Source organism: Mobula hypostoma, chromosome 24 (assembly GCF_963921235.1).
Source record: "Mobula hypostoma chromosome 24, sMobHyp1.1, whole genome shotgun sequence".
NCBI lineage: Eukaryota > Metazoa > Chordata > Chondrichthyes > Myliobatiformes > Myliobatidae > Mobula > Mobula hypostoma.
The window spans coordinates 21,152,191-21,173,389 of record NC_086120.1 but is presented as its reverse complement, the minus strand read 5'-3'; the positions used below and the strand labels follow the sequence as shown (position 1 = coordinate 21,173,389).

General features: G+C 43.7%; 1 protein-coding gene across 5 annotated transcripts in view; it reads right to left on the bottom strand.

Moving 5' to 3' along the window:
* LOC134337435 (ceramide synthase 2-like) overlaps positions 1-21,199 on the bottom strand; it is a 106,590-nt gene that overhangs the window by 47,813 nt on the left and 37,578 nt on the right. Inside the window, exon 1 of one of the 5 annotated variants that reach the window (XM_063032437.1) lies at positions 4,457-4,606. The exons of the other annotated variants lie outside the window; for them this stretch is intronic. The gene's annotated coding sequence lies outside the window, so the exon portion shown is untranslated. Of the gene's footprint in view, positions 1-4,456; positions 4,607-21,199 lie in introns of those variants that run through there. 5 annotated transcript variants of the gene reach the window in all.

Here is a 21,199-nt window from a genome sequence, read left to right as displayed (position 1 = left end):
TCAGGACTGGAAAGGAAGGGGGAAGATGCCAGAATAAAGAAGTGAGGGGAGGGGGAAGAGGACTAGCTAGAGGACAATAGCTGAATCCCAGTTGGTGGGGAAGGTAAAGAGCTGGAGAAGGAGGAATCTGATAGGAGAGGAGAGAAGACAAAGGGAGAAAGGGAAGAAGGGGGACGGGGGGGCGAAAGGTAGGTGAGGAGAAAAGATAAGAGATCAGAGTGGGGAATTGAGGAGGGAAAAAATGTCTGGATGGAGAAATTGATGTTTATGCCATCAGGTTGGAGGCTACCCAGGCAGAATATGAGGTGTTGCTCCTCCAACCTGAGAGTGTCCTCATCATAGCAAGAAAGGAGGCCACAGATCAACATGTTGCGACGGGAATGGTGATAAGAATTAAAATGGTTGACCACTGGGAGATTCTGCTTTTAGCGAATGGAGTGGAGGTGCTTGACAAAGTGGTCCTTCAATTCATGACGGTTTTCATGAGTGTAGAGGAGGCCACATCAGGAACACTGCGATACAATAGATGACACCAAAAGATTCACAGATGAAGTGTTGCCTCACCTGGAAGGACTGTTTGGGGTCCTGAATGGAAGTGAGGGAGGAGGTAAATGAGCAAGTATAGCATTTTGATCACTTGCAGAGGTATGTGCCAGGAGGGAGATTAGCAAGGAGCAACAAATGGACAAGGAAATCCTGTGGAAAGTAGAAACAGGGAGTGGGGGGAGCGAATAAGGTAAAGTCATGTTTAGTAGTAGGATATCATTGAAGATGGCAGAAGTTGCAGAGGATGATGTGTTGCATGTGGAGGCTTTTGGTGTGGTAGGTGAGAGCAAGATTAACTCTATCCCTGTTAATTAGGTAGGAAGATGGGGGTGAACGCAGATGTCTGGGAAATGGAGGAGATGCAGGTTTTGACAGCAGCAATGAAGCCCCATTCTTTGAAGAAAAAGAACATCTCTGATGTACTAGAAAGGAAAATCTCATCCTGGGAAAAGTTGCGGTGGAGATAAGGAACTGAGAAAATGAAATAGCGTTTTTACAGGAGACAGAGTGGAAAGAGATATAGTCAAGAAAACCGTGGAAATCGGTAGGTTTATAAAATAAGTCAGTAGACATCATTTTGTCTCCAGAGATGGTGGGGGGGAGGAGAGAGGGGGGAGAGAAAGAGAGGGGGGAGGGGGGAGAGAGAGAGGGGGACAGAGAGATAGATAAATAGATATGTGTCAGAAATGGACCAAGAAAATTTATGGGCAGGGTGGAAGCTGGAGGCAAAAATGATAAAATTGTCGAGCTCAGCATAGGTGCATGAAGCAGCACCAATGCAGTCATCAATGCACTGCAGGAAGAGTTGAGGAGCATTACCATGGAAGGCTTTGAACATGGACTGTATTAGAAAGACAACCAAAAGCTGGGGCCCATGACTACCAACTTACAAGAAAGCTTTATCAAAAAATCCATATCCAGTATTGCTAACAAGCCCCCCCCCCCCCACCCCCAGAGGTCAAGAAGTGCTGTACATTTGCAACAGTCAGTCTGACATTGTCTTAGCATCTGCTGCTTTAAAAGGTGGGTGCTTATTCACCAGATAGCTACGTGGGCAATTGTGCACCTGAGAATGTGTGTGAGGGGCAGGAATGCAGGACACCCACAGTCTCCTCTACTACATTAAAGGTAGGCCCAAGATAAAAATCCAACAGCATCTCATCCACATTATTGTCACAAGCAAATAGGTAAAACTGAGCCTTAGTGGGTGGACACAGTGGCACAGTAGACCAGGTCTGACAGAACAAGGCTCTCCACAAATTGAAACCAAAATATACTAACACGTGACTTTAAGATTACTCAGCAATTAAAGATTCATCTCCTTTATCTTGCTGTTAAAAACAAAGAGAAAAAGATTCCACTGACATTTAACTTAAATTTGTTAAACTTAATGATGGTAAGAAAAGGCCAATTGGCCAGCTGAGTGACTGGAAGGCCTGTGGGAAGCCTCCAGGAAAACTCACCAGCTCCAATCTTCAAGAAAGTTCCAGGACTCTGACACTATTTCATGGCCATGAAGCCTGTGGAACTCTTCTATGTAGTTTTATGAAGGGAAAATCATGTCAGACAAATTTCTTCCAATTTTCAAAAAGTGATTATAACAAGTAGAATAGGTAAAAGAGAATTACATGATGCTGTGTATTTGAACTTTCAGAAAAGCATTCAGAGAAGAGTCACATAGATCATTAAAAATGTAGGAAATAACTTTGGGTGTATTTTACTATCATGGATTGATGATTGGCTAACCAAAAACAGAAATAATTTATTTTATTTTCGGGTTGAAAGATTAAGCAGTGGAATTTTGCAGGGATTTGTAGGGACCTCAACTACTCAAAATCTATAAGCAATAATTTAGGTGATTAATACACAGATTGGCTGATCATAGAAAACTAAATCCCATTTTGAGTTCTAAGGAAGATAACAGGCCTCAGTGATACAGGCAAACTAAGTAAATGCTAACAAAATAGCTGATAGAATATTATGTAGAAAAAAGTAACAGGAAGTTAGTCCCATTCCCATTCTGATATGTCTATCCATGGCCTCCTCTACTGTCAAGATGAAGCCACACTCAGGTTGGAGGAACAACACCTTATATTCCGTCTGGATAGCCTCCAACCTGATAGCATGAACATTGACTTCTCTAACTTCCATTAATGCCCCTCCTCCCCTTCTTACCCCAACCCTTATTTATTTATTTATTTATTCATTCATTCATTTATTAATTAATTATTTTTTCCTTTTTCTCTCTCTGTCACCCTCACAATAACTCCCTGCCTTCTCTCCATCTTCCTCTGGTGCTCCCCTCCCCCTTTCTTTCTCCCTAGGCCTCCCGTCCTATGACCCTCTCCCTTCTCCAGCCTTGTATCCCCTTTTGCCAATCACCTGTCCAGCTCTTAGCTCCATCCCTCCCCCTCCTGTCTTCTCCTATCATTTCAGATCTCCCCCTCCCCCTCCCACTTTCAAGTCTCTTACTATCTCTTCTTTCAGTTAGTCCTGACGAAGGGTCTTGGCCTGAAACGTCAACTGTACTTCTTCCTATAGATGCTGCCTGGCCTGCTGCATTCCACCAGCATTTTGTGTGTGTTACAGGAAGTTAGAGGTTGTTTTTTTTGAATGGTAGTAGCTCAAACTTGTTGGATGTTCTTGCCCACGAATCACTAGAAGTTAATATGCTAATCCAGCGTGCAGGTAGGATGAAAACGGATATGTTGATCTTTGCTATACAAGAATACAAGGAGAGATGGCTTGTTCCAATTGTATGCTGTCCTGCTGCCTCTTTGCAATACAGGGAACACAGCAAAAGATTTAATAGATTGATTTTAGAATGACAGGGGGAATGCAAGCTCTATTTGTTAAAGTTCAGAATCACAGGTGATAAGAACATAAGAAATAGAATCAGGAGTAGGCCTTCTGACCTGTCAAGTCTGATCTGCCATTGAATAAGATCATTGCTGACCTGGCCGTAGACTCAGCTCCACCTACCTGCCTTTTACCCCATAACGCTCAATTCCCCTGCTATTCAAAGTCCGTCTAACTTTGTTCTAAATATATTTAACAAGATAACTTATACTGCTTCCCTGGGCAGAGAATTCCACAGATTCACTCGTCTCTGGGAAAAGCAGATTCCCTTCATCTCCGTCCTAAATCTATTCCTCCAAATCTTGAGACTATGTCCCCTAGTTCCAGTCTCACTTATCAGTGGAAACGACTTTCCTGCCTCTATCTTACCTATCCCTTTCAAAATTTCGTATGCTTCTATAAGATACCCTCTGATTCTTCTGAATTCCAGCAAGTATAGTCCCAGGCAACTCACTCTCTCCTCATTGGCTAACCCGTTCATCTTGGGAATCAGCCTAGTGGAACCTCCTCTGAACTACTTCCAGAGCCAGTAGATCTTTCTCAAGTAAGGATACCAGAACTGCAATGCTTCAGGTGCAACCTTACTGGTACCCTGCATAGTTGCAACATAACATTTCTGCTTTTAAGTTCAATACATCCAGCACTAAGGGCTGGCATTCCATTTGCCTTTTAGATGGCCTGGAGCATCTGCAAACCAACCGTTTGCAACTCATGCTCTCATTATATCCTCGAAGAACCCCAGTAAATTTGTCAAACAGGACCTGTACTTCATGAATCCATGCTGTGACTGCCTGATTTCTATCCAGCTATCTCTATTTCTTCCTTAATGATAACTTCCAACATTTACCTGACCACAGGCATTAAACTAACTGGCTAGACGTTTTGTGTACATCCTCTTTTAAAAAAAAAACAGTGGCATGGCATTCGCTGTCTTCTAATCCACTGGAACATGCACAAAGCCCAGAGAATTTTGGTAAAAATTATCACATGTCTACAATAACTACAACTTCAGCTATTTCTTTCAGTATGCTGGGATGCATCCCATCACTACCTCCTTAGCGACAGCAACTGTATCAAGGTCCACACCTTCCCATCGCATCCATAACATCCTTCTTTGGCATATTAGATATGTACTCTGAAATGAAGACCAATACAAAATTGTTGTTCAAAACCTTGACCAATTCCACGTTACCCTATACAGTGGATTCTGGTTAACTGGGACACGTCGGGACTTGAACATTTTGGCCCAATTAAGCGGCTACCCCAATTAGCTGAAGTTTCACAGAAATAGTTGAAAAAGTGAACTAACATTTAACTGCTTATGTATTTAAATGCATTTTTAGTAATTTAAATGAAATACAGAACAAACTAGAACACTACCAATACACCTACTGTATTATACAACTGTGTGTACATGTCACCATGTTCTATTGAGGTTTATTTTCTTGCAGGCATTCACAGTAGCACAACAGAATCAATGAAAAACTACACAAAAACTGACAACCAATGTGCAAAAGATAAACCATGCAAATACAAGAAAAAACAAATAATAGTAATAAATAAATAATATTGAGAACATGAATTGTAGAGTCCTTGAAAGTTGTGGAATCAGTTCAGTTTGAGGCAAGTAATTGAGGTCATTTATTGCCGTGCTTCTTAAATTCAGCTTGTGAGACCTCCTGCTGCTATTTTTTCTATATTGTTGTCACCTACATGCACCACAGCAACTGGCTATTGGCCCCCACCTGCCCAGAATAGCAACTGGCTATTGGCCCCCACCTGCCCAGAATACTGTGCATCCACTCTGAGGCATACCTGGTCCTTCCCCCTGAAGGCAACACAACAACCAGGAATCCTGTTTGCAGCCACAGAAGCTTCCGTCCATTCACATTACCATGGAGTTCCCTACAAGGATAGAACCACTCAAAGTGCCATAGTCCTGCATACTGGTGCCGTCCCCAGATGAGCCATTCCCCCCCTCCCCCAACAGCATCTGAAGCAGTACATCTGTAGGGAGGTTACTGCAGGGGTCTTCTGCTCTACCTTCCTGCCTATTGGTCACCCATCCCCTTTCTGTCCCTAGGCTCTTAAAACTGTGGTGTGACCAACTCACTATATGTGGGTCAGGACCCACATATAGTTGGACTCACTTCCTGCACACAGGGTCACCAGGCAGATTCTGAGTTACAACATTACACAGCAGGAGCATGGTCATGTTCCAGGACTAAGCAGTTTTGAGGTAAAGGAAAGTTAAAAAAAAAAAGTAAGAACTTACCCTAACCTTTTTGCTTGCCCTCCTCACCGAAGCCCAGTACTGTATTTCACCAAAGCCCATACTTAGAAAAACCAGCAGCACTTTGACCAACAGCAGTCCTTCTCAAAGTAGCCCCTCTCAAAATGACCCTCCACCTGCTTGACCCCAACTATTCATTGCCCGGTGATATTTAGCTAATTAGCCAACCACTTATTTACTTAATATTTATCTTATTGACATTTACAATATTAAGGTGTTTCTCAAGGGAGGTACAGAAACATCTAGAATCAAAATCTTGAAATAAGGGCTAGCCAGTAAGGACAGATCTAACCATGGAGGGCTGTGGAGGAAGATTAATAGAATTTTTAGTTAGCAAGAGAGTCAGAGGATACCATATTAGTGCAGGACGGTGGCAATGATATTGAAAAGTAAAGCAGACCAAAGGGACTGAATGACTTACTCCTGCCTCTGGTCCTTATGCTCACGTGTTTATGATACGAAAGTTGTCAGGTCAGGTAGATTTGGAGGAAGAAGAGAGAAAAAAATTCTGGGAGGGAATTTCAGGTCATGGCTAGAACAAAGACAGCAGACAATGGTGTGATTAAAACCAGGAACTTACAAGGAAACACAAGTGACAGAAAGCCGAGGGGGAAGAGGGGGATAAAGGGCTTGTACTGTCAGATGAAGTAGTCACAGCTAAAGGAGAGACATTTTGGGCAAATCTTTGACAGAACTTGAAAAGGATGCTATTTTGAAATGGAGGTGCTAAAGAAAACACACAGTTCAGGTCTACAGGCACAGATTATGCACAAATAAAGGGTAATGAAACATTCAGTCAGGTCTCTCCAGGTGTCAGCCAAAATCTCAGAAACTAGACATCAGCACAAGATTTACCCTAGTAGTACTATAGAACCATTTGGAATTTACATTTAACAGCAAAACCAGTAGTGACATTGGGAAGGTTGCTGGAGGCAGAGAGGGAGTTGTTGCATTAGATTTAAAAAGGAAAATTCTGCAAATTTTCTTTTGTTGGCTTACCACGTTGCTAGGTGTGTCAGAGATTAATGACGACTTTAAAATGAGTCCTTAACAGTCCGAGACCACTAATAATTCTCTTAAATTGAAGAGAAAATTATGCAATCAAATCAAATAATGAAGACCATATTTATTCCTGGACTGTTACATCTCCCAGCCATTTTCAAAAAGATCAAAGATTCCACAAACTCACTACCGAGGTGTAATATGTTTTCGCAGTTCTCCAACATCTATCCCAGCTGCAGCAGAAGTTATAATATTTTCTAACAGTCTCTATTGTTGTTATTCAATCACCTCACGGAATCAGCAAATTAAGGTTTGCATGAAATTCCTGTCAAACTTTGTGTGGATTGTGCCAGCTTCCAAGTATTGTTCTCCCTAAAGTGGATAAACTATATAGTTCTACTGGGAACTTAATCCTCAATTTATTGAAAGCAAAAGATTCATTCATCCCTCAATTCCTCATTGGGTTACAGCTGTTAGGATATTAATCCATCCTTCCCACCTTGGGAAAGAGCAGAGCAGTTCCAGTTGACCATTTGGCTAAACTGAACACAACACAAAAATGTTTGCTATTGAGTACTCTCCAAGAAGTGACAAATTCCTTAATGAGTGTTAATGGAAAGGATGCAGGACTGAATGCATATTGGAGAGGGTCGCTCAGTACCTAGTTCTTTTTTCTGTCAAAATTTATGCACCAAGGAAATCGTTGGCAAGCCTGTTACCCTGGGTTGCAGGACAGAACTGATCATCAACTTTGTAGAGGCCAAACCCTGTTTCCACCCCCCAGCAAGGAAAGTCTAATACACAGGGTTGACACAACAAGCTGATGTCACAACACAGTAGTTGTCATGGTGCTATTCCTGACACCTTTTTAAATTCACAAAACAGTTGCTAAGATGCTGCTGCAGGAGCCAATTAAGCCCAGAATTAAGTAAAAGTCATTGTTAAACCATATCCCGACAACTTAAATACAACAGGTTTTTCTACCAAGAGTACCTGAGTGACAACTATACCCAAGTGTCCCATTATTCCCCCCCCCAACTGCTCCACAACAAAACCCTCCCCCAAAGATTGCATTTGAGTTAGAAGTTTGATGAGCCCCTTGGTCACTGTTGGAGCAGTACCAACTGGATATTTAAACAAAGGACATTGCTGCTAGGTCCAGTCCACATAGCATATATGAGAACATTTTTCAGGCGTATCACATAGAGAAGCCAAGGTCTGATACATGTTCTTCAGCTATTGGATGCTGAAACTCAAGCCTTGAAGGCTGCTCATACCCAAACAAAAAAGCTCAGACCGAAAACTGGAGCAGAGCTTTCTCCTAATTTTCATCACTTAATCTTTGCGGCAGTGAGTACTATCTACAAGATGCACTGCAACAACACAAAGTTCTTACAGCAGCACCTTCCGGACCCATGACCACTACCACCTAGAAGGACAAAAACAGCAGATATCTGATAACACCACCACTTGGAAATCCTCCTCCAAATCATTCACCATCCTGACTTGGAAACATATCGCCGTTCCTTCATAGTCGCTGGGTCGAAATCGTGGAATTCCTTCGCTAACAGCACTGTGGGTGTACCTACACCTCAGGGACTTCAGCGGTTCAAGAAGGCAGCTCATCACCACCTTCTCAAGGCCAGCTAGGGATGAGCGATATCCGGCTTAACTGGTGACTCCCACATCGCATAAATTAATAAATTTAAAAAGTAGTCTTTATCCCAAGCTTAGGAGTTTCTCCTATTCCCCCCAAAAAAGAATATCCTCTTTTCATCAAGATTCTCCTCAGAAAATGCCTTTCATCATCCTTCCTCATCTTTCAAAATGTCACCTCGGCTTGGTCAGATTTGCTGATTAACACAGCGCACTTCATGGAATTTATTTTAACAAAGACTCTAGATAAATGCAAGTCAGATAGGCTTTGCTGCACTCTGCATTAACTTTAAAAGGCAGTGATCACCAGTGTGAAGACAGGATGTTGGCCTGAGTATCAAGCTGGGAGACAGTGCTAGAAATTTAAAACACATTAAAAATGTTATGAGTTACCAAAAGTATCTTCTCATCATCTGTTAAATGGATGAGCTGTTTTCTATGGCCTTCTTAAGCCCCACTGACATCCTGCACTTTAAGATTATAAACTGGTGCTAAAGCAGGTAGTTTATTGAAATGTTTCCCTTTTATCATTTTAATAAATATCATTTTTTAGTTGAAAAGTTGGCAAGCCTCACTAACTTCCCACCACAATTTTACTGATGACTCCTTAAAAAGGCACTTATTAAATTCCATTTAGATTTTTCCCAGGCCCATATATCGATCTTAAAATGTTCCTCTTCCCCAACCCCCCCCCCCCACAACCAGGATACCCATGTGTACTGTCACCTAGTCCCATGTGAACTCTTATAACAAATGTTAATAATATCTCCATAATTGTTCAAGTTTCTAAGGGAAATCAATATTCTTTGTACTCATCACCTTTGCCCACAGATTTGTCCATGTTGGTTTAGTAGAGACCTGCTGTTCCCCAAGTTTCAATTGTAAATAGTGAAGTCCCAAAGCAATTCAAGGAACCAGAATAATTATTGTTCCCCAAATAGCAAGTTCATCATTTATCACCACCTTCTGCTGTGTAAAACGTTGTTAAAATACAGTACACACTAGTGAGATGCAGTTTAATAATGCTTGAAATAACACTTCAAAACTAGCACCCTAATAATCCGGAGAATAATAATCACTATCTTTCATTGTGAAAAGGGCCAACCAAAGAACCAAGATGATTTCATTCAGCCCCAAATCTTCATGATACAACATTTTTCAGCCAGAGGCTGTGGACCCACTGATATCTTTCACCACACTAGTGAGCTGAACATATACTGCTTGTGCTGAAATCAGCAGCATATCACAAAAGATTAAACTGACAAACACATGAAAATAAAAGATTAAATATGCTACAACACACACAACAGGTAAACAGCATCATGATAAGTGACTCTGTAGTCTTTAGTCACAAACATTTATAACACATTTTGTATTTTGTGCCTTTGTAACTTGCTCCCTATTATTTTGGTAGAGATCAGCTGTTTATGGTCTGGCCATCACTGCCCATCACTGCCCAGCCTGCTGCAGACTTATTCTCATTTAAAATTTAATTTTGCAGCGTCCCATGCCTGTAAACCTTTTGTAACCCAGGCAATTTGCAAGTTGGAAATGCAGCTCCAAATCAAGTTTCCACACACAGCAGCTGGCAAATCCATCCCGCTGGTCTCCCAAATGCTTGTTCATATGTACAGGTTGTACACGAGTCAGGCATTCATAAGGCGGGAAGCAGCTGTAAGGAAATTTCTTCAGGGGAGGCTCTGTCTAGAAAATAGATAATAAATCCAAAACAATCATCTTCCTGCCGCCCCCCCCCCCATTTCTCAATTATCACTAGAGTGATAGATTCTGCTCACTGATTTTCAGGACTAAAAAGGAAGGGAGCTGAAGTCAGAATCAGGCGAGGGAAGGGGAAAGAGTACAACTGACAAGTGATAGGCGAGACCATGTGAGGGGGAAGGTGGGTGGATAGGGCAGGGGGAATAAAGTAAGACATTGGGAAGGGATAGGTGGAAGAGGTAAAGGGCTGAAGAAGGAATCTACTATGAGAGGACAGTGGACCATGGAAGAAAACGAAGGAGGAAAACCAGAGGGAGGTGAGGAGCTGGATAAAAGAAGGGGTAAGAGGGCATGGGGAATTGAAAAAGACAGAGGGGGAGGCGGGAGAAATGATGAGAACATAAGAGAAATTGATGTTCATGCCATCAAGTTTGAAGTTATCCAAACGGAATGAGATGTTGCTCCTCTAACCCAAGTTCAGCCTCGTCATGGAAGTAGTGGAAGTGATGGACAGACATGTCAGATTCTTAAAGTCATAGAAAAGTACAGCACAGAAACAAGCTCTTTGGCCCTTCTAGTCCATGCTGAACCCATGTATTGTGTCTACAACCATCGACCTGCACAGGGACCAAAGCCCTCCATATACCTACCATCCATGTACCTATCCAAACTTAGCTTAAGCGTTGAAATCAAGCTTGTATGCATCACTTGTGCTAGCAGTTCATTCCATACTCTTTCAATCCTCTGAGTGAAGAAGTTTCTCCTTATGTTCCCTTTAAACTTTTCATCTTTTACCCTTAACCCATGACCTCTGGTTGTCGTCCCACCCAACCTCAGTGGGAAGACCCTGCTTGCATTTACCCCTCATAATTTTGTGTACAAATCTCTCAATTTTCTACACTCTGAAGAATAAAGTCCTAGCATATTCAGTCTTTCTTTATAGCTCAGGTCCTCCAGACCCAGCAACATCCTTGTAAATTTTCTGTGTACCCTCTCAACCTTATTTACATCTTTGCTGTAGATATGTGACCAAAACTGCACACAATACTCCAAATTAGGCCTTACCATCTTCAACAACTTCAACATAACATCCCATATCCTGGATTCAGTACTTTGATTTATGAAGGCCAATGTCTCACAACCTTTCTTTATGACCCTATCTACCTGTGATGCCACTTTCAATGAATTATGGACCTGTATTTCCAGATTCTTTTGTTCTACCACACTCCTCAGTGCCTGACCGTTTACTGTGTATGGCCTACCCTGGTTGGTCCAACCGAAGTGCAACACTTCGTTCTTGTCCGAATTAAATTCCATCTGCCATTTTCAGCCCATTATTCCAGCTGATTCAGATCCCTCTGCAAGCCATGATAGCCTTCCTCACTGTCCACTACACCCCCAATCTTGGTGTCATCCAGAAATTTGCAGATCGAGGTAACCACACCATCATCTAGATCATTGAAATAGAAGGCAAACAACAACAGACCCAGCACCGATCCCTGCAGCAATCCACAAGTCACAGGCCTCCAGTCAGATGCAACCATCTACTACCACTCTCTGGCTTCTCCCACAAAGCCAACGTCTAATCCAATTTACCTCATCTTGAATGCCGAGTGACTGAACCTTCTTGACCAACCTCCAATATGGGACCTTGTCAAATGCCATGCTAAAGTCCATGTAGACAACATCCACTGCCTTGCCTTCATACATTTTCCTGGTAACTTCCTCAAAAACTATTATAAGATTGGCCAGACATGACCTATCACACACAAAGCCATGCTGACCATCCTTAATCAGTCCATGCCTATCCAAATACTCATATATCTGGTCCCTTAGAATGTCTTCCAATAACTTTCCCAGTACTGATGTTAGACCTGTAATGCTCTGGTTTCTATTTAGAGCCTTTCTTAAACAGCAGAACAGCACTGGCTATCCTCCAATCCTCTGGTACCTCTCCTGTCGCTAAGGATTATTTAAATATTTCTTCCAGGGCCCTGGAAATTTCTGCACTTGCCTCCCGTAGGATCTGAGGGAGGGCCTTGTCAGGCCCTGGGGATTTATCCTCTCTGATTTGCCTCAGGTCAGCAAACACCTCCTCCTCTGTAATCTGTACAGCGTCCATGAAGTTGATGATATTTTGCCTCACTTCTATAGACTGTGTCTGTTTACTGAGTAAATACAGATGCAAAAAAAAATAAGACCTCCCACTTCTCTTTTGGCTCCATAAATGGATTGCTATTCTGATTTTCCAGAGGATCAATTTTGTCCCTTGTAATCTTTTTGCTCTTAACGTACCTGAAGAAGCCCTTAGGATTCTCCTTCAACTTGACTGTTAGGGCAACTTCACTCCTTCTTTTTAGCCTTCCTGAATTCTTTATTAATTGTTCTCTTGCATTTCTTATACTCCATAAGCACCCACTTTACCAATTACACCTTTGCCGGAAAACAGTCTGTCCCAATCCACACTTGCCAGATCCTTTCTGATACCATCAAGATTGGCCCTTCTCCAATTTAGAATCTCAACCCATAGAACAGACCCATCTTTTTCCATATTTACTTTGACACTAATTGTGATGTTGTGGTCACTGGATGCAAAGTGTTCCCCTACACAAACGTCTGTCACCTGCCCTGTCTGATTTCCTAATAGCAGATCAAGTATTGTACACTTTCATTGGAATTTCTACATACTGATTAAAGAAACTTTTATGAGCACATTTGACAAACTCTGTCCCATCTAGTCCTTTTACAGTATGGGAGTTCCGATCAATATGTGTAAAGTTAAAATCACCTATCACAACCTTATGTTTCTGGCAACAGTCTGCGATTTCTCTACAATTTTGTTCCTCTAAATCTCTCTGACTGTTGGGTGGTCTGCAATATAGCCCCAATAACGTGGCATACCTTTCTTATTTCACATTTCCACCCATAACACCTCACTAGTCAAGTTCTCCAGTCTGTCCTGACAGAGCACTGCCACGACATGCTCCCTGACTAGTAACTCCATCCCTCCTCCTTTAATTCCTTTTGCTCTGTTGCATCTGAAACAACAGAAGGAGGATTTAGACAGATTAGGAGAACGGGCAAGAAAGTGACAAATGAAATACAATGTTGGTAAATGCATGGTTGTGCACTTTGGTAGTAGAAATAAATATAGATTATTTTCTAAACAGGGAGAAAATCCAGGAATCTGAGATGCAGAGGGATTTGGGAGTCCTTGTGCAGAATACCCTGAAGGTTAACTTGCAGGTTAAGACCACAAGATATAGGAGCAGAAGTAGGCCATTCAGCCCATCAAGACTGCTCCGCCATTCAATCATGGGCTGATCCAATTCTTCCAGTCATCCCCACTCCCCTGCCTTCTCCCCATACCCTTTGATGCCCTGGCTAATCAAGAACCTATCTATCTCTGCCTTAAATGCACCCAATGACGTGGCCTCCACAGCTGATCGTAGCAACAAATTCCACAGATTTACCATTCTCTGACTAAAGTAATTTCTCCACATCTCTGTTCTAAATGGATGCCCTTCAATCCTGAAGTTGTGCCCTCTTGTCCTAGATTCCCCTACCATGGGAAATAACTTTGCCATATCTAATCTGTTCAGACCTTTTAACATTCTGAATGTTTCTATGAGATTCCCCCTCATTCTCCTGAACTCCAGGGAATACAGCCCAAGAGCTGCCAGATGTTCCTCATACAGTAGCCCTTTCATTCCTGGGATCATTCTTGTGAATCTTCTCTGAACCCTCTCCAAAGTTAGTATATCTTTTCTAAAACAAGGAGCCCAAAACTGCACACAATACTCCAAGTGTGGTCTCATGAGTGCCTTACAGAGCCTCAACATCACATCCCTGCTCTTATATTCTATACCTCTAGAAATGAATGCCAACATTGCATTCGCCTTCTGCACCACTAACTCAACCTGGAGATTAACCTTTAGGGTATCCTGCACAAGGACTCCCAAGTCCCTTCACATCTCTGCATTTTGAATTCTCCCCCCATCTAAATAATATCCTGCCTGTTTATTTCTTCCACCAAAATGCATGACCATACACTTCCCAACATTATATTTCATTTGCTACCTTTTTCCCCATTCCTCTAAACTATCTAAATCTCTCTGCAGGCTCCCTGTTTCTACCTGCGCCTCCACCTATCTTTGTATCATCGGCAAATTTAGCCACAAATCCATAAATACCCTAATCCAAATCATTGACATACATCGTAAAAAGCACCCGGTCCCAACACAGACCCCTGTAGAACTCCACTGGTATCCAGCAGCCAGCCAGAATAGGATCCCTTTATTCCCACTCTCTGTTTTCTGCCGATCAGCCAATGCCCTACCCATGCTAGTAACTTCCCTATGTTCCATGAGCTCTTATCTTGTTAAGCAGCCTCATGTGCCGCACCTTGTCAAAGGCCTTCTGAAAGTCCAAGCACACCACATCTACTGCATCTCCTTTGTCTACCCTTTCCTCAAAGGTTTGCAGTAGGTTAGTCAGGCAGGATTTTCCTTTCAGGAAACCATGCTGGCTTTGGCCTATCTTGTCATGTGCCTCCAGGTACTCCGTAATCTCATCCCTAACAATCGATTCCAACAACTTCCCAACCACTGATGTCAGGCTAACAGGTCTATAGTTTCCTTTCTGCTGCCTCCCACCCTTCTTAAATAGCGGAGTAACATTTGTAATTTCCCAGTCATCTGGTACAATGCCAGAATCTATCGATTCTTGAAAGATCATTGTTAATGCCTCCACAATCTCTCCAGCTACTTCTTTCAGAACCCGAGGTTGCATTCCATCAGGTCCAGGAGATTTATTCACCCTCAGACCATTAAGCTTCCTGAACACCTTCTCAGTCGTAATTTTCACTGCACATACTTCACTTCCCTGACACTCTTGAATGTCCAGTATACTGCAGATGTCTTCCATTGTGAAGAGTGATGCAAAATACGCATTCAGTTCCTCTGCCATCTCTGCAACTCTCATTACAATATCTCCAGCATCATTTTTTATAGGTCCTATATCTACCCTCAACTCTCTTTTACCCTTTATAACTTAAAGCTTTTAGTATCTTCTTTGGTTTTAGTCACCAGCTTCCTTTCATAATTCATCTTTTCTTTCCTAATGACCTGCTTAGTTTCCTTCTGCAAGTTTTTAAAAGCTTCCCAATCCTCTACCTTCCCACTAGCTTTGGCTTCCTTGTATGCCCTCTCTTTTGCTTTTACTTTGGCTCTGACTCCACTTGTCAGCCATGGTAGTGTCACTCTTCCATTCAAAAATTTCTTCTTATTTGGAATATATCTGTCTTGAACTCCCCTTATTTTTCGCAGAAACTCCAGACATTGCTGCTGTGCTGTCCTTCCCCCTAGTGTCCCTTTCCAGTCAACTTTGGCCAGTTCCCCTCCTATGCCATTGTAATTTCCTTTATTCCACTGAAATAGTGACACATTGGAATTTAGCTTCACCTTCTCAAATTTCAAAGTGAACTCGATCATATTGTGATCACTGTTCCCTAAGGTTTCCTTAACCATAAGCTCTCTTATCACCTCCGGATCATTGCACAACACCCAATCCAGCACAGCTGATCCCCTAATGGTCTCAACAACAAGCTGTTCTAAAAAGCCATCCCTTAGACATTCTACAAATTCTCTCTCAAGGTCCAGTACTGGCCTGATTTTCCCAATCCACTTTTGTTGCGGTTCAGTCGGTGGTGAGGAAGGCAAATGCCATGTTTGCATTCATTTCAAGAAGTCTAGAATACAAAAGCAAGGATGTGATGCTGAGGCTTTATAAAGCACTGGTGAGGCCTCATCTTGAGTATTGTGAACAGTTTTGGGCCCCTCATCTTAGAAAAGATGTGCTGGCATTGGAGAGGATTCAGAGGAGGTTCACAAGGATGCTTCCAGGAATAAAAGGGTTATCATATGAGGAACATTTGATGGCTCTGGGTCTGTACTCACTGGAATTCAGAAGGATGGGGGAGGGGATCTCAGTGAAACCTTTTGAATATTGAAAGGCCTAGACAGTAGATGTGGAAAGGATGTCTCCTGTGACGGGAGAATCTAGAACAAGAGGGCATAGGCTCAGGATAGAGGGTCGCCCTTTCAAAACAGAGATGCGAAGAAATTCCTTTAGCCAGAGGGTGGTGAATCTGTGGAATTTGTTGCCACATGCAGCTGTGGAGGCCAGGTCATTGGGTGTATTTAGGGCAGAGATTGATAGGTTCTTGATTGGACACGGTATCAAAGGTTACAGGGAGAAGGCTGGGAGCTGGAGTTGAGGAGGAGATAGAAAAAAAAAGGATCAGCCATGATTGAATGGCAGAGCAGAATTAGGCCATTTGGCCCATCGAGTCTGGGCCAGACTAGATGGGCCAGATGGGCTAATTTTGGTCCTAGGTCTTACGGAACCCCAAATATTGAGCTGCTACCTGGTTACCTCCTGTAACCGAGTCTCACTAGTGTCTACAATATCATAATTCCAAGTGTTGTTGAATGTCCTGAGCTCATCTGCTTTTCCTGCAATACTTCTTGCATTGAAATATACGCAGCTCAGGACACTAGTTGCACCATGCTCACTCTGTTGTTTGCATGACTTGCACCTTCTTTCTCTTGCGCATCAAATGTTGGTCTTTTATTTTTAATTTATTCTTTCGAGTTTCTTGCTTTGTAGCTACCCGTGAGCAAGCAAATCTCAAGGTTGTACAATTTATACATCCTTTGGTAATAAATGTACTTGAATCTCGAATGATTTGATTCCTGACTTTGTCAGAGGTCTTACCAACATCTGTCTCCACAACCTTTCCACTATCTGTTCTGGCACTCTTGTTTCTATTTCCCTGCAAATCTAGTTTAAACCCCACCGTTAGCACGAGTAAACCTTCCCACTAAGATATTTGTCCCCTTCCAGTTCGGGTTGTGACAAGAATACACATAGATAAGATGTTAGCTGTACTGTGTGATCAGCAGTTGGTCTGCCATCTGTCTTCAGGAGAGAGAGAGAGAGATAAGGAAAACAACGGAGCAGCATTTGGCGATGTGTAATGAAGGAGAGCTCTCCAGAGCGGCTCCCCCTTTGAACCCTGAACTGTTTGAAGTGATGGACAGGCGATACCCCTGCAGGGGGATAAAAAGGGACAGGTTCGCTAAGGCAGGACACACACGACACCACGAGGTAACGAGACCCTGGAAGCAGTGCCCCCCCCCGCAAGTCGGCGGGAGTCGTTTGGAAGGCTGGTTGCGGAACCAAGCCATAGACGCACAGGGTGGAAAGGTACGATCAATGGGAACCCGGTGTGTGTCCGCCCTCGCTTGGGTGCCGGGTTCACTGCAGAGGATCAACTGCGTCTGCAGGAGGGGTCACAGTCGGTGACCTCAGGTGACATCACAAAGGACTCGCCCGAAAGCTGCTTGTGAGCAATATCACAGGTCTGTGAGTGGAAGCCGTTTTGAATGATCATTTGTTCTTGTTCTCTCTCTCCTTCCCCCCACATTGTCCACCGCCACGGCAACGATTACTGCGAACTGAACTAAATTGGACTGAACTTTGCGTCACTTTGAAATTGGTCATTTACCCCAGACAACGATAGAGCTTGATTGATCCTGTTATCTTAATTCTGTGCACATGTGTGTTTATCATTGCTGAACTGTTGCATTTATTATCCTTTTTGATTAGAGTACTGTGTTGCTTGTTTCTTTAATAAAACTTTCTTAGTTCTAGTAATCCAGACTCCAACTGAGTGATCCATTTCTGCTGGTTTGGCAACCCAGTTACGGGGTATGTAACACAAGTGGGGTTCTCGTCCGCGATTTTGAACGCTAAATTTGGGACGGAGTAAATTGATTGGGTCAAAATTCCCGAACGAAAGAAAAGACAAACAGCAGAAATGGAGGCTGAGGAATTTATAAAGGCGCCGACCTTGGAGGCATTAGAGGATGCCAGGAAATCGGAATTGGTAGCTATGGCCAAACTGTTGAATCTTGCTAAGGGGAAGTCGACAATGAGGAGAGAGGAGATACACAGAGCTATTGTAGAGTACTATGCATCTAAAGGTGTGTTTCCCCAAGGCGAGCTGGGGGTGGTGTCTATTGAAAAACCTGCCGGAGACACGGTACAGGTACAGCTTGAAAAACTGAGACTCGAGCACAAGTTCCGGGTATGGCAGTTAGAACACGAAGAGAAGCAGTTAGAAAGGCGGGAGAAAGAGAGAGAGTTAGAAAGGCAGGAGAAAGAGAGAGAGTTAGAGAGGCAAGAGAAAGAGAAAGAGTTAGAAAGGCAGGAGAGAGAGAGGGGGAGAAAGAGACAGTGGGAGCGAGAGGAGAAACAGAGGGAAAGGGAATTCGAGCTGGAAAAGTTAAAGATAAGGGCAGAGCAGGGGCTCGTGCCGAACCAAGGTGGAGGGTGCTGGGCGACCCAGGACGTTAGGCTGGTTCCCCCATTTGACGATACCGACGTGGATCGGTACTTTCTCCATTTCGAAAAAGTTGCCACAAGTCAGGACTGGCCGAGGGATAAATGGGTTATTTTACTTCAGAGTGTACTGAAAGGGAAAGCCCAAGAAGCTTACTCAGCTTTGTCCGCGGAAGATGCCCAGAGGTATGAGGTGGTGAAAGAGGCCATCCTCAGGATTTATGAGTTGGTCCCGGAGACATACCGGCAGAGGTTCTGGATGCGAGGAAGCAGTGGGACCGCACGTATTTGGAGTTTGCCCGTGAGATGCAGACATATTGTGAGCGTTGGTGCGCCTCGAGGGGGTAGAGGGGGATTATGACAGACTGCTACAGCTGATCCTGATTGAGCAGTTTAAAGGTTGTGTCCCTGAGGGTATGAGACCCTACCTAGATGAGAAAGAGGCAGCCACGTTAGCCGCAACTGCTAAGTTAGCGGATGAGTATGCGTTGACGCATAAAATGAAGTTTGCCCCGAGTAAAGGCTACCAGAAGGGTAGTCAGGACGGCGGGGAGAGTCCGCCGGAAAAGTCAGAAAGTAAGCCGGGGACTAGTGAGAAGGATAAGGTAGACCGGGAGCAGTCTGGTAGGAAGTCTCCTGGGATCATCTGCTATAAATGCGGGAAAGTCGGACACTTTGTGTCCAGGTGCTTTGCCCCAAAGAAGGAGACGGGAAAAGGGAAAACAGCAATTTTGACTGGCTGTATCGAGCTGGTAAGTGAACCGCTAGGACAGAACAGGTCTGCCAAAGTTCAGGAAGGGCACGAGAAGTTTATCTCGGCCAGATTGGTGTCAGTGAAGGAGGGGTTAAAACCAGTTCCAGTGCGGATCTGGAGAGACACGGGAGCGTGTCAGTCACTAATACTGATAATAATATTAGAGTTTAGCTCAGAGACCCAGACTGGGGAGGTCAAGGTCAAAGGTATTGGGGAAGGGACAGAGTCAGTCCCTTTGCACCAGATACACTTACAAAGCAACCTGGTCTCTGGACTAGTCATGATCGGGGTGAGGTCCGAATTACCAATGAAAGGTGTGGAAGTCTTGCTCGGTAATGACGTCGCTGGGGGAATCATGTTCCCAGTCGTGAGATTGACAGGTCAGCCTGTCAGCATTGAGGCCCCGCCCATGGACTCACAGGTTCATCATGGGGCTGCGGTAGTAAATTTAGCTGAGACGTTTCTGCCAACCTTGTACGAGAAGGGGGTAGAAAATGAAAAGAAGGAGTGTAGTGAGACAAGAGGTAGTGAGGGAGCTGGGACAGGCGTAGCATTAGCCAGGAAAGAATTTGTGCAGACGCAGGAGCGAGACGAGGGGCTGATGGTTTTGGCAGAGACAGCTCTCTCTGACACAGACTTAACAAGGGAACTAGTAGGCTATTGTGTGGAGGAGGAAGTGCTGAGGAAGCAAGGGAGACCAAGTGCCGTGCCCGCAGATGAGGAATGGGGGGTGGTGCAAAAGAGTTATGGGGATGAGGTTTTTAACCTGGCCCACAAGGTACCCTCCGGTGGACATTTTGCGGTACTGGAGGGAACAGTTGGTGGAATCATGAAAGAGGTTTACCGGCTGCCCAGGAGGAAGGATGTTATTGATTATGACCGACGCGAACTGAGACGGTCACAGGCTTTTGATATGCTAACAAACCTAGTCGATATTAGCGCAGAAATCAATGAAGCTAGGGTCCCCCTGATAAGAGAAAAAAAACATTTTGAAAAGATGAGTATGGTATCGACCAGATGGGAGAAGGCTATTGTTTTGGCCAGGTCTGCTGATAAGGTCTCTCCCTTAATCCCCGAACAAAGCGACTCTTTAGGAGAAGTAATTAAACGACTCGCACCCGTGTGTTTGACTGTCCCGAGGCGATGCAAAGAACTGGGACGTTGGGTGGTGTCTGTTACAATAGGTCAGCCTAGTAAGCAACATCCATATAGAATGAGTAATTCAGTGACTAAAGGGCTGACGAACACAGAGGTGTGTATTGGCAAGTTAATACGGCTGTCTGAAGCCAGCTTGATAGTGAACCTTGAAAAAAATGAGTTCGGCCACACAAAGGTCACTTACCTGGGAATTGTGGTGACACAGGGGCAGCTGGCAGCGGTGCAAGCTACAGTGCAGGCTATCGCTGACCTCCCAACCCCGACAGACAAGAGGGCCCTCAGAAGGCTCTTGGAGATGGTGGGGTACTGTAGGAAGTTTTGCAATAACTCTGCGGTCACTACCCCTCCCCCTCCTACTAAGCCCTTGCGAGAGAAAACTAAGTCGGAATGGGACAACCCTTGTTATTGTGGTCCGGGACAAAACCAAATGAGAGGTTACATTGATCGCAATTCATCAGTGTTTTTGGCCACTATGAAGTTTGCTAAGTTGGAGCCTGGTCTAAGGGATTATTAATAACACATATAAAAGGAACAGAAAATGTGATGGCTGACTGTCTGTCAGGTGTTGACAACTTCAAACTCACTGTATTAGCCAAATAGCTGATAAAGATGTATATTTGTGTGTGTATCAAATAATGTATTCATGTTTGTAATTTTTGCCCCCCGGTAAAAATCCTTAAAGGGGGGAAGTGTGACAAGAATACACATAGATAAGATGTTAGCTGTCCTGTGTGATCAGCAGTTGGTCTGCCACCTGTCTTCAGGAGAGAGAAAGAGATAAGGAAAACAATGGAGCAGCATTTGGA